Genomic DNA, 14,749 nt, shown 5'->3' on the forward strand with positions numbered 1-14,749 from the left:
TTTTTATCTCTAAATTATGCAATATTTTCATGGAGCTTTGCAGCCTACTTATATTTAACCTTTGAATGGAGTGCCCTGTTTTTTTTTCAGATCACCTAGTGCAAACTTTGTAAATGTGTTTTTTAATTATGAGCATCCCACCTGCGTGCCATCAACCAAATTATTAGCAAGGCAGAGAAGGATAACCAATATGCTGTCAGACTTCAGCTGAATATGAAAAATATTTAAATGCCAAGAAAAGTAGTTGCCAACAAATAACTTTAAACAGCAGGTGCTGGAGGAACAAATTAATATGATGTATTTTATTTTTAGAAATAGTGATGCGGATCGACATTTCTGTGTGCAGCAGCAGCACTTGGCTATGCAATAGGACTGAGAAAATCAACACAACCATCTCTTAAAAGAAAAATAAAAGATCTAATTCAGTTTAAAACAGCAGTAGGTAGGGAGGGAAAGAGAACTTGATGTACACTCTGTTATTTTTAAGACTCAGGTGAGCTGTTATTGTGTTGTTGCTTATCGGAGTGGCCTGTGATGTGGTTGGGATGACCTTGGGGCAAGAAACCCCTGTGCAAAAGCCTTTCTTGAAAGCTTTTTTTCCCTGGTACGTGCAATCTAGTTTCATTTTGGCTGTACTTTTCTGACGGCAAGGCCCATCGCTAGGGACAGTGAGTCTAAATGTTCTTGCTGAGCTGATTTTCCCAAGTAGTGCAGGGAATCAGAGGTAATTTCCAGAGGAAGCAGGACCTAAAGCATCAGTAAGTTGGTACCATGAAGCCAATGTGAAGGATGTGTCAACTCGGGCAAATTGCTACAATAAACTTCCCATAGCTTTTTGAGCCAAGGGGATTTGCAGAAGCCACCTGTGGAGCTTCACTGGTGTTGTAGCTGAAGGCGTGAGTTGCAAAAATCTCTGTCTTTCTAGTAGATGCCACGTTGGGAAATAAAAAGGCTCATTGATGATGGTTGCTCTGTTGGATGTCTGGTGACTGTCAAACAAAAATGAGTAGTAGATCTGTAGTTACCTTGTGGGTTTGTGAACGTGCTTCAGCAGCCTTTTATCACTGAGCTGTTTTGGGGTTTGTTTTGTTTTTTTTGGGGGGGATGGTAGGAACAGAAAGCTCCTCCTCTGGCCGTGGCTGCTTTGATGTCCAAAGCCGGTGAGCTGCAGTTGTTATCCCAGGCTCCTTCAGTCCAGACATCGAGGTGGCCCCTTAGGAATTAATTTAGGGAACTCAGGTGACACGTGGAGCAATTTGGGTGACGTGTGTCACCTGTGGTGAGAAGGAACACCCTGTTGGGGTGCTGTTGGTGACACACGGGAGGACAATCTCCCTGGGACTGGATGTTCAGGTACTGCAGGTGTTTCCACTTCCTGCAAAAATGTTTGCTTTGCTCTGGCACAGGATGTGTGGACTTTGGGTTTGGTTTTTTTTGTTGTTTTTGTTTGTTTGTTTCAGGCAAATTTGAAAGATCCCTGCTGTACAGCTCTGTGTTTTCCCTGAGCGCCCTCTCTTTTACCTGTTCTGAGAAAGTCTTTGACGGCAGCTGCGGAGGGGGCTTACCTTGCGCTGCGGCTTTTGCCAATACTCAGCTTCTTTAATATAATTCTGATTTGTCTCCGACATGTTATTACTCATTGGGTGTTTGACAGCCCTGTCTCTTATTATTTCTGCTTGTTCCGTCTCATTTCTGTATTACTAAAGTACAGGGTGTTTCAAAAAGATGGACACAATTTCAAAGATGTAGTGGTTTCAAACTGGGTCCGTCCCTTTGAAACACCCTGTAATTCCCAGCTCTGTCCAATTAGAGCCGCTGTAACCTTCCTAGGGGGGCTGAGGATGTTTGACCTCCAAGATACCAGTGATCCTCCTGCAAAATCCCACCGATCCAGTCCTCCGAGGCTGGAGAAGGCATTTCATGCATCATCGTAACACGTTGTTCACAACTCCCCGCGCACTGGGCTTCAAATTCAGCCTTTCAAAAGACTTTGATAAAGAAGAAAGGATCATTTTTTTTTTCTTGACTGCTGCAAATGAAAAAGCTTTTCACTTGGGAGTCGTGGGCTGTATTTATGGAAATGGGGAGAGCACTTGCAATATTTATAGCAGTTACAAAAGCGATTGAATCTTTTATTGATATGTATTTACGTGCCCACAAAAATCTTATTGCACAGTAGTCGAGAGAACTTTATTTAGATTTAGTATTTTGAAGTAATTTTTTAGTGCTTCTTTATTATCCATGGAGTGTGAGATTCAATATTTCAAGTAGGACTGTCACCAAACAGCCGGAGGTTTTTAAAATATTTTTATTTTACATAAAGATAAATGTTGAAGCCACATTTTTCAGAGGCACCATCTGTTCCGTGTTGACCTTAATTTTCTGGATGAGCGCTTTTCTTCAAACGTTTTAAGTCTTGTCTACATTTCATTTGGTCGCAAATGTTTAGGTTATTTGTTGAACAGGAAATCAGATATTCAGAATGCAAACACACCATTACATTGCAAATGATTCCCTCTGTATAATTTAGCAAACTGCTTTGTAAATGCTCTGCAGACTTGCTGGGGTAGCTCCACGTCTCTGACATCTGGCAGGTGGGCCCTGTGTGGAAGTGGGTGTCTTTGAATGTCACTGTCATGCCTTGCACAGGGAGGTGGCGTGCAGGACTAAGAACTGTGGGCTACCCTTTTCATGGGTCATTTTGCTATTCTGTTCCTGCCACACGAAACAGTTCACCAAAACCTTCAAACCTGGCACCGTCCTCACAAAACTCTGTGCTTGTTTTTTATTGCTAGTACAACACCTGGAAGAGGGTGAGCGACGGAACAGCAAGGTTGGGTTCCTGGGCTTCTGAGAACTGTTTTCATATTTGCTTCACACAGTGAAGTATTAAAATTGGTATTTTGTTTGAATCCCTAGTTTTTGTAAAGCATGCTCCCCTCTGAGGAAATTGCCACAAACCCACATGTTCAAAAGCCGAACCTCATTTTTCCTTTTTAGAGCATGCTATTATCCCATGTAATCTCAGGATTATAGCTAATTAATGTAGCTAGACCTAATTATTGTGTTAGCTACAGGTGAGAAGGAGCTTATTTTTAATGAGATTTTTGTTTGCTGGAAATGAACAGATTCTCCAAGTGTCCTTTCTTCCAGAATTATTTGCCAAGAATTGGATATCGTAGTGACATAGGTTGTGTGTTGGTTTTGGTGTGTGTGTTTGTTTGTTTGTTTTAATCCGATAGAATGTAAAATGTAACGTGTGGTAACTTGGTTACCTGCTCAGAAGCAAAGAGGGCAATTTGAGAAAAGGCTTTGAGTGATGGCTTGCATTTTATTAGGCTTCCCAAATGCAAGAAACTGGGAGTGCAGACAATAGCACAGAGATATTTCTGCTTTAGTAGCACTGATGTAACCAAGGGTAGCAGTAAAGTCACTGCTTGGAAGTGGGCATCTGGAAGGGATGCCCTATATCTATTTAGTACACTGAAAAAACCCTAAAATAAAGGTACAGCTTGTGAGTAGCCACCCTATTATGTTAATTCACTGCACAGGTGGTTTGGATCTCACCTGGCTGGCATTAGTATTTGGGATGTTTTAACCAAATCTGACAGAGAAAAGGGTGTTCCTGGTCTCAGTGAGGTCGAAGAACAATACTTGAAGCTAAATATAAGCCTAAACGTTATTTATTGGTTCATCAAAATGCAGATGAATAGTTTTCCCACTTATTATGGAAATAACATTGTTTACTTGCCATCTGGTTATTAGATATTATTTCCTTCCCTCTCCAAGATAAAATGAAGATCTTTTGATTAGCACTACAGCAAAATGCGGCTGACTTATTTGTGAGAATTGCTGTTTGCCAAGTACATTGCTGTAGCAAAAGGACTGTTTGTTATGACACTGTACTGAGTCACTTGTTGATGCTATTTGAGGGAGAGAATTTAGTTAAAGAAACTGGAACAGGATGTTCATTTTATTTCAGTCCTTGTAATCCTGAGTCATCTTTGATAGCTGATGAAATGCAGCAGCTCACATTTTAGACAGGGCTTTTCTGAACATAACTTGGGGATCCTGTAGTTTGATAGAGGGTGGAAAAAATACCCGGAGCTGATTTTTATGCAGAGAGGTTTATTTTAGTTGTCGCTCTCTGTTGAAGCACTCTTAAACTTTGCACATCGGTGATGTTTTACCATGTCTTTAAATTTTTTCTTCCACTGCAAAAATAGAAGTCCAGAGGTGTTTGGTTGTCTGCATGCAAGCAAGCAAGGGGAAAGCTATTGCTCATTTAACAGGTTGAATTCAAGTTTTAAGTAAGATTTCTGGACATAATTTTATGCAAACCTGTTCACCCGTGGGAGTGTGATTATTAAGGCGACTATCAGAGTAGTATGAACCATCAAATGTGTGTTATTATTTCCTGTATGAATTTATTAATGATGGTAAGATCCTGAAGTTGAGCATATTTCCTCTTGGGAGCACAAAGACTTTTCAAAATAATTTGCATGTGTCACTTCAGCTTCACTTTGGGGTAGCAGGCATCAAATCTTTAAAAGTGCAGAATAATTCTGTGCAGAATATAAAGAATATTGAAGGTGTGGGAAGAATTTACGTAGGAAGAGAATTGAGGTAGGAATTAGGTTTGGAATTTGACCAGGATGCATGATACCACTTTAAATGAGGGAAAATATTGTAGTGTGAACCTTGATCAGAGGATTAAAGATGGAGTCCCAGGAAATGTGTTTGAACTAGGCAGCAGAGCAGCTAAGGGTGCTCCTTCACCCCTTCCTAGCAAAGTACAAAGAATGCAACGGACGTAGGTAAAACTGTACATTTAAATTATCTGCAGTCAAATAGTGAAATACATTCATCCCTTCTGGCACTGCTGCTAATTTATATTTAAAGCAATATGAATTTCATGAGCCTTTTTAAAAAGTCATATTTTAAATTCAATTTTCTGTCAACTCATTTGATGTTTTGTGTAAAGCCATTTCCTGTAAACAGGTTATTGAATATCAAAAGACTTGTCTCATACATAATTTTTGGAAAGAAATAATGTTATAATAAAGATGAGGATCTGGGCCTAATGTGAGTGCGGAAGCACTTTCTGGATTGCTGCAGTTTCTTTGGTGCTTGCTTTATATCACAGCCAGGGGAATGTCCTGGGCAAGGAATGTTTGAGAAACAGTCAATGATAATAATATTGTTTTCTAGGCTACAGTAGCTTATTCTGCAATTAACTGCTGATTTATAATAAAGACAGACAGACAGACATCAGGGTATTTTTTTTACAAGTATCAAAAGGAGCTGGAAAAAAATTGATTAAAATACCTTAAATCTGACAGACCTTTCAAGTTGTAGAGCTCATGCAGAGTAACGGACTGCATAATATTAATAGATACGCTGAAAAGCTAAGAGATTTGTTAAAAACTCTTGAAGAAGCAACTGCTGTATCTTGACACCGGATTCTTACCTGTGCTGGGAGATTGCTGTCATATGGCAGATGCTATGCTATGTAAAAGAGATTGTCAAAGCTGGTAGGAAGCTGAATCCTTTGCATAAAGAAATAAAATGGCCTCTGGATGCCACCAAATTCTCTTCTAAGTGCTGAGTAGTGTAGCCTGTGTGTAAGCACACACCACACAAGTGAGCTGCTGGTGCTCTCTCAAGGATTTGATGAATTCCTATCACAGTAGATCAGGCCAGTAAGGTTGAAATAGATTTTTATTATTCATTCATTTATCATTTATTTGAACAAGCTCTGTTGTGAAAGTAGACTTCTCTCTGTCTTTGAAAACTGCCAGAAAAAGTAGTTTCCAAGTTTTGAATCCCTTGTATCATAGTTGCACATGGTGCATCAATAGAACGTGAACACTGAAATAGTCTCTGTTTTATTAAGAGTCATAAGGGGCAACTGGACATTGCACTGGGCAGAACTGAACCATACTTTTGGCTTCCTCTGGCAAACTGTCTCCTAATTGATACAGGTTTGAAGCAGTTTTACACCTTAATACAATTCAAAACTAAACTTTGCAATCCCCGAGCTCCCAAATTTTCCCAAATCAATGTTTTTTGGTTTGGTGTTCATTTTGTTTTGGTTTGGTTTTTTATCAGCTGCTGATGGCCCTGGAAGGATTTGTGTGTCATTTCAATTAGGGAAAGAAGCTCCACCTAACTGCTAAGGATCAAAATGCCCTAAAAAATGGAATTTCTGAGCTCGAGGCAACTCAGCTGAAGCCACTGAAGCATTTCTGAAATGACACCATCACGTCCCACCTGTGAGCCCACCTTTGGGCTCTTTTCTGGTTGTCTCCAAGGTTTGTTGTGTTTGTCTTTTGTCACTCAGAGACATGAAGATTCTGGTATAGGGCTCAGACAAAAGAGTTATCCAGCCTTTCCCCTTCCCATTGCTTTTGGGCTGGCTCCAGATGTGGTACCTATGGCCAGAACTTTCTTTTTCTTAAGCCTTGAATTGATTCTTGGAAAAAATTCAGGGTGGGTAGAAAGTGGAGCATGGGCCAGGCAGAAAGGGGAAAGTGAGAATAAAACCAGTTTCCCCAGCAAGAACATAGCTCTGGAGGAAAAGGAGTGCAACGTGTGCTGGTAATGCTGCAGCCCGCAAGTTAAAATTGTAATAATATGAAACAAATCCACAATACCCACAGCAGGAAGCTCAGTGCATTATGGTGGAATTAATACACTATTTCTGTGTTTCCTCCACAGAGAGCATGGCCTTGAGCAGTTGTCAAAAGTGAGGAAGAAACAGCATATTTTGGTAATTGGCAGGCGCTGTGCTGACTCTCCATTGTGTCCAGCGCTTGTTGCTGTAGCTGCTCCTCAAGTCACCAGCCAAACAGCTGGTAAGATCCAACACACTTTTTGGTGTGGTGGTGGTGGTGTTGTTTGGGGTTTGTTCGTTTGAGGGTTTTGTGTTTGTTTTGTTTTGTTTGTTTGTTTTGTTTGTGGTTTTTTTTTTTTTTGTTTTGTTTGTTTGTTTTTTTGAGGTATGTTAGAATGTAAGATGCTGAAAGTACAAGGATGCGTTTCCAAAGCAGGGAGCACTGCTGCATTGCTGGAAACCAAGGCTCCGTAGTGTCGATAGGTGGTGCAAGTTTGCTGCAGCTTCTGGAAAGCTGGAGCATTTTTTCAAAGTATGCCTGTTAAGCTAGTAGTGACATGAGAGAAAGAAAGGCAAAATGCCATGCCAGCTGTTAATAAAAGCTGAATCTTAAATATAACCACAATCAATAGTCTGGGCAAATACCAAAACAGCAGAGGGAGAGGGCAGACAGTGATGAGGCCCTAAGGGTGATGACCAGGTGGGCAGGAGCCCCAAGTCTGCTGCTAGGGGCCCCCCCAACCCAGCTGCTGTGACAGGTGAGCCTTCTAATGCAAAATTCACTCCTGGAGAAAACAAGCTGCAGCAGGGAGGACAGTGAAGCAATTAGGCTGTTAGTCTCTATGTTCTGCCTGGCATTAAGTGGTTATGACAGAAAGTGAAAACCTTGGTGATGCTGAGCAGAAGTGACAAAGCCTCTGGTGTCAGCTAAAGGAGCTATGACTGCTAAAAAAATTATAAAAATATCTAAACCAAAGGTGGGTGTCTAACAAGTCATTGCACACTGAATGTGCAGTTGCGTAGTTTGCTGATCAGACTGTAAACATGTCCTGCAAGGTTTGCAAATGGTTGTGTTGCAGATCTTGGAAATCTGGTATAAAGCAGCAAGGCAGAGGTTTGCAGGAGTGCGAGGCCATCAGGAATTCCACTGCCAGCGAAGCTCTGTCCTAATGTCTCCAGTGGTTAGCTGTGGGGTTGTGGAGCCTAAATTTATTACATGGAAATATTTCGTCCAGATTTTTCTTCAGAATAGATGCCTATGGATTGCTGTTTGTGGGTCCAGCCAACAGCTGAATAAATTAATGCTCAGGTATAATGTAGGGGGACTATGAAGTCGAGGAGAGAGAAACATAAGTGGTGCAGTCTGTCTGCAGGAGTATTTTCTACAAGGGTTTGTTTCCATGCCCAGCAGCTGGCAGTCATCACAGAATCATAGAATCATTTTGGTTGGAAGATCGTCACCTGTTAACACAACAAAGAGTGTGGTATGAAAAATCCCAATCTGTACAGGTGTGTATATATCTATATATACATATACCATAAAGTAAAATATTAAGTCTAATTTTCATCACGGGTCAGAAAAGATTTGATTTCCTCTAACTGGTCTGCGTCACAAATTTATTATTATTTAAAATGCTTTTCTCTCATCTTGCTCACAGCTGTCCAGGGAGCGATGATTTCTCTTTGCTGCGGCTTTCAAGGTTTCCAACTGTCTCTGTTTCATACTGAAAAAAACCAAAACAAAACAAAAGTTTTTTGACTGTTTTCATCAAAATGGAAACATCTGGTTTGGGTGTAAAAACAGCAGGTGCCTTCTCAATGCAGTGCATCCAAGATGGATGGGTGAAAATGCTGCCTTAAGGTCTCTTGCTAATAATCCTTGATTAATGCAGTTATACTGTTGTTGTTAAAGGCTGTTGCTGGACAGGATTAAGGAAGAAAGGCCTCTGAGAAGCAGGATTGGCTGTGAGTTATCTCCCTGTATCTTTTAATCTCTTGTGTGGTACAGCCTGATGTTTTCAAGTCTTCTTTTTGAAATGGGGGATAGAAACATATTGCTGCTGTCTGGAACCTTTAATCTTCAAATGGAAATAAGCTTTTCTTGCAGAAGTAGGCTGCTTTTTTTCAGGTGCTTTCAGAAATGCTGATGTTGTGCCTTGGTTGATGTGGCTAATTAAAAATGAGCTCATGTCAATCAAAATCATTGCTTTAATGGTAGTGGCAAAAATGCAAAGTGCAGCTCTAGTAAATTGGTGTTAGGGAGAAATGTGCCTCATTTCCTCTGTCTGATTCACTCAGGAAGAATTTATGTTTTTATTGTGAGTTGTGATATTCAGAGACCTTTCTGTTTGAAATTTTACCCTTTTAATTCCTGTTGGCTGCCCAGATGACCAATGTGAGTTTATTCAAAATATTTCATGACTTGCCCGAAGTTTAGGAATGGCATTGTGAGGTCTCTCTATTTCTGCACCAAATAGGTTGGTTGTTGCAGTGAAAGATATTATGAGTAGACTTAGAAGTACACACAAGAAATGCTTATAAAGATATTTGGTGGTCCATGTTTGCAGGTTATAGGTGTGCAGCGTTAGGGTGGTGTCAGCTCTGGCTAGCAAGCCTGTTTTCCGCAATGACACAAACCCAAGCAAACCTGCCTTTATGTATGGAATTTCTTAAATGTTGGTACAAAGACTTCAGGTAACTTAATGATTAATTAGACTCAAAATAGCAAATATGACTGCCTAGCAGCAAAAACTAATTATATGCAAATAATAAATTAATTCAACTGGAGTTAACTCAAAAGACATCAAAGCAGCTCGAGGATTTTAAAAAATAGTTCTTATTCCCTCCCCCTGCCTCAAATGCAAGAAGCAAACCCTGACCTTCCTCAGAACAGCAACATAGAGAGAGTTTCTGATTCTCCCATCTTTTCTGTATTTGCTGACCCCCAGCATCACTCTTTGTCACTTAAACTGTTCAATGGCAGTGTCCCCCTGCTCATGGCAGGGATTGGACCGGATGAGCTTTGAAGGTCCCTTCCAACCGGAACAGTTCTATGGTTCTACCTTTTCCCAAGTGCTTGCTGTAAAAGTCAGTCTTCCCTATTACTTAACTGTTCTTCAGATTTAATTTGTCACAAACATGGTGGCACCAATTTCCTTCATGAGGTCCTACTTCATTAAAAAAAAAAAGGTAGCTGTAACTTCAAGGGGCTAAAGAGTCTGTGTCCTGCAATTAAAGACAGAGAATTACCTATCTATCCGGTACTCTTCAACACAGAAGATTTTTCTCATGCATAATAACTTAAATTGAAGAGCCAGGATGAGATTTTTTTTTTTTATATTTTACTGATTTCCCTAAATTCTGCAGTTTCCATTATAGTCCAGTCAAATCTTGCTTGCTTGAGGGTGGCAGGTAAAATACTGTTTTGTGGTTTTTTTTTTTTTCAAATCTAGGTAAGCTCATGTTTGTTTCTTGTTTGAGTGGTAAATGCATCCAGCTGTTTTGCAATGTTACCTGCTTCAGTCAGTTCACTTTCAGTTAGAAATAAGTGTGTTGGCCTACTTCCAAAAGCAAAATACATTTTACAAGACCTTGTGAAGATTTTCCTTCCTATGGAGGCCTGCATCCTGACATATCAGAGGTGAACAGAGTAGACGTTTTAGAGATAGTTTGAAATATTGAATATAATTTCAGGACATGCAGTGGTTAGCAATATATAAATAAAATCTTTTATCCAGCAGAGGCCAAACAACTCTGTAGTATCAGTATAAAAATTTACAAAGGGATCTCAAATATCTGGATGATGCTCTTAGTCATATGGTTTAGTTTTTAGGTAGTCCTGTGATGAGCAGGGAGTTGGACTTGATGATTCTTAGCGGTCCCTTCCAACTTGAGATATTCTATGATTCACCCCTTTTCCTCATAGGAGTTTGCAGGGGTCTGTGATAAAGAAAAGCTGATAGAGATCCTGCACTCATTTACAGCAGAGCCTCTTGCCTTTCCAAGGTGGAGGCCTCAAAGAAAAGAATCTGCCTAGGGTATTCCAGTGCTCTTACACCCCTAATTACGTTCTCATGACTTAATCATAAGCTGCCTTTTGCTCAGGTCTGCTTGTAACATCTTTTTTGCTTCTGAGCATGGGCTTTCCCTTTAATGTAGCAGCTGTTCAGTTTCTGCCAGAGTGATGGGATTAAAATACCCACAGACAAGCAGAGGTTCTTTCAAATTCCTTTTGAAATACACCTGGAAATTGCAAATTGGGTGCTCAGTTTGACTGCCTGCTCACCCCTGGGAAGAGCCCAGGCATGAGCTCCCTGCACAAACAGGCAAATGGCACAGATATGAAATAGCCTTGGTGTTTAAAGACCTCTGCACTTCACAATTCACTCCTGATTTATTTATTTATTTTTTATAGGGAGCCTCATGATAGTGTTTTTCCCTAGGGCTCAAGCTTCCAGTCTCATGATCACGCTGATTTCATTAAATAAAATTGGCCTGAAAGCATAAGGGCACTTAACCAGGTGACACAACTGGCTGGAAAACCACAAGACAAAGATACATAACCCCCCCATTTTAAAGCTTTTTGGCTTGAGGGGGCTGCAATTTCTCTGGACGAAACCAGGGTGATAATTTTGGTGTGCTATTGGCAACTATTCAAAGCTGGCTTTTATTTTTAAGGCGGCACCTGACACCTTGTTTTACCTCTTTGGGATACGTTTCAGGGTAGAAAAGGACTGTTTTGAAAAGTCTTTTTGTTTTGTATGGCTTTTACATTTGAAATATTGTTTTATTTTTTTTTTTCTTAGACTAGAAGATGTGGATTTTTAGCCAAGCTGTTTTGAACATGGCTGTTGACATGGGCACTTTGAGGAGAGCGCATCTTGGTGAAAGATCCCTCACTACCAGTGAAGGTGCAATGAGCCTTTTGTATTTTTCTGGTCATATCTCCAACTTGTATGTGTTGAAGTAACTTGGATGATTTGAACACACAACTCCCAAATTAAAATCTTGAGCATCCTTCCTTCTTTGTTGTGTCCCTTCCCAGACTTGATTTTTTTCATAGTGAGAAGAAAAGAGAATGTGTGCAAGTGGGGAAGAAAACAAACCAACCCTGTCTATAACAGCTCAATGCTAGGATGAAAAATGCATAAAATAAGCACCCTTTATTTCCCAGAGGTCCTGCAGCAAAGCTGAGAAAGATCTGCCTTACCTTTCTAAGGAAAAAACCAAGATTTACTGAAACACTGAAGAATTTTTTTGTTAAAAAAAGAATTTGAATTGAGTTACAAAAAACATAATATACAGGTTACCTTTATCACCTGTTTAATGAAAACTAAAGCAAATCTGTGGACAAAGTAAAAGGCCAAGGTCTAGCAGAAACTTGGCAATGAGTTTGGGAACTGGAAAACCTTGAGAACTGTATATTTGGATCGTGCTGTCATCCAGTGATGAAAAACCTCCGGAGTCATCTTCTCGACCCTTTGCTGTGTGTGATACATTTGTCATTCTAGTGCATATTGTGACTTCACCTGGCTCAGATTTATGCAGATATAAACATTATAATGAACAGGAATTAGGCTGCGTCTGGCCGGCTGCCAGGGAGCTCACCGATTGCTGGGGAGACGCCAACCTCTATGAAAAAAAGGAGTATTCTTTCAAATCACAAAAATTGGTTTTGATTGAAGGGGGAATTATGAATAGCTGCAGTGCCTGCCATGGCCAAATAAGTTTATTCTGAAATTGGTGCTTGGATTGGCAAACCACTCGACCATTATTTGAGATTTTTTGGGCTTCATTTTTCTGGGGTGTAGAGTGCTGCTGGTTGTGAACCGTGGAGCAAACCCCTGTGGTCTGGAGGATGTCTGGAAATATTCTGTATTTCCTTGAGCTTCTCCCCTTTCCCATGTGTGATGGTTTCTGCTGGGCTCACTTTGTCCTCCTGTGGCTAATGGCAGATGTTCAAGAGGTCTGATGGATCCCTGACATCGGTGTCCTCCAGGGTTGGAGTCACCCACAGTTATATTAATAATTATATTACTACCTCTCTTCTACTCAAAACAACTCCTCAATGGTTGTGCTCAGTATTTAGTACTTTTAAAGGCAAGCACAAATGTCTTATCATTTAACAAAGAGCTGTAAAATCATGATTGGAATTGCCAATATTATTCTGAACATATCAAACTGGAGTAGCTAAGAGATATAATTGGTTTAGGATTTGTTTACTCACCCTGAAATACAACCAAATTCTTATGAAGAGAAACCCACTGCCAATTCTTCTTTCTCTGAGCCCAAATGACTATAACTTCAGACAGAAGAATTCACAATAACGAAAACTTCCTTGGTAAGAGATGAAGCATTCAAAGTCACTTCTTGAAATGTGTATCATTCTACCCTAAAATAATGTTAATATTGTTAACCTCCTGAAGAACTGTTGCATCCTTAGCTCTTCAGACCTGTGCCTACCTCAGACACCTGTTGATGTTGATTCAGTTGCCAATTTGTTTTCAGTAGGTAAAAAAATATATTAACAGGGGTAAGACTGGAAAATTGCTCAGTGAGTTGTTGCCTTCTTGGATGCTACAGAGATGAGTTGTGTCAGCAGGTAGGATTTTTAATGTGAAGACAAGTAAAATCTCATGTTTTAATAGTGATGAAGAGAAAATTGCTGAAATAAGGCAAGCTGATGATCTTTGCATTTGACCCAGCTGGACTCAGCAGGTACTTGTTGGCCTTGTCTCCAGTTTCAGCTTGGTTCAAGGATATCATTGGGATATTTTGATTTCTAGGTGGGGGAACAAGAGGGCAGCATGAGCACATATAAAATAAACCTTTCTTAAGAAATACGGTTTTAAAATACTGTAAATGGATTAGTAATTAACTGTTATTTCGTTTAAGATAGATGAAAACTAAACAGCTTAGGTGAGGTAAGGGTTCTTATTCTCTGGTATGCCTGTATTTCCCTATAAATCTCTTAACTGTAGGGTGTGTGGAGAGAAAAAAGTTAAGAATAAAGGAGAGCAAACTTCAAGCTGTATGAATTGCAACACTTTAAAATAAATGAAAGCAACCACTTAAGATAAATGAAATAGACTAAAGAAAGCCAACTGGTAATGTGAGGAAAAGCAGTTATTAAAGCAAGTAGGAGCTCTTCCTTTCCCTGCTGTGCAAATGCTGCTACCCTGGGTAAGCTGATTTAATTTGGTGCCACCTGCTCGTTTCTCTGGCTGCGGTGCCAGCCAAGGGTGACTATTTTCCAGGCAGAAGTCTGCTTTGTAGACATCTGAAGTTAGGTGAGAGTAATCCCACCACACATGTCATATGCTCTGTAGTATTAGGGTAAGATTTTTAGTGGATCCTTTTCTCCTATTTCTGAGCTCTAATTACTGTTGCAAGCATCTGCTATTGGTGATGCATCCTTCTGACAAAATGTGTTCTTGCAGTTCGCTGGGGATGAATTCTGAGAAAAGTTGGGAATTTCTGTTCAAAGCTTACCCAAAATCAGGTGTTCGATGCATTTTGCATGAAGTACTCAGAATTTGGGGGTAAAAGCTATTTTTCCTGTTCTACTATCATTGTAGGTAATAATTTTTGTCCCTCCTACAGATACAACGTATTTGTTCTATTGTTCAGCTCTGAAAAAAAATGGTATTATAACTTCTTTGAGAGTGACAGTAACAAAATCTCTCCATTTAACGCTCTTCCATAAAGAGAATGCTGAGGATTCTGCACTATATGGCTTTTTCAGCCAAAAAGTCTAGATGCAGTAACTGGTGCATTCAAATGGTGAAGAAGCAGTTTCTTGGCTGCGGCAATAACGATTGCATACAGCTTAACTGAAGATGGGTGCTGTTCATGGGAAGATACGTCCCTGCCAGTAGCCATGAGATTTCCAAAGCAGGACTGGGACCCGAATGTGATTATAAAGTGAGTCAGAACATAATTATGAATGCAGGAGGGAATGTGGGAGTGCAAAACTGTGTTTGATATGGTAAAATATTCAGCATGCTGTAGTTCTCAGCCTGAAGTTCTGCACCCATTGAAGATTTCCGAAGTTGGAGCTTTAGAGTTGCTTTAATGTGAAATATTTATTTTTGCATTACAAAGGAAATAATGGCCTAGGAATATTAAAAAAAC

General features: G+C 40.0%; 1 long non-coding RNA gene across 1 annotated transcript; it reads left to right on the forward strand.

Moving 5' to 3' along the window:
* Positions 1 to 1,434: 1,434 nt before the first annotated feature.
* LOC139828441 (uncharacterized) lies at positions 1,435 to 12,412 on the forward strand. Its single transcript, XR_011740021.1, has 4 exons — positions 1,435 to 6,314; positions 6,721 to 6,857; positions 8,529 to 8,581; positions 11,422 to 12,412. It is a non-coding gene; the product is annotated as an uncharacterized lncRNA (long non-coding RNA).
* Positions 12,413 to 14,749: the final 2,337 nt, after the last annotated feature.

This window comes from Patagioenas fasciata, chromosome 7 (assembly GCF_037038585.1).
Source record: "Patagioenas fasciata isolate bPatFas1 chromosome 7, bPatFas1.hap1, whole genome shotgun sequence".
In the NCBI taxonomy this organism is placed as follows: domain Eukaryota; kingdom Metazoa; phylum Chordata; class Aves; order Columbiformes; family Columbidae; genus Patagioenas; species Patagioenas fasciata.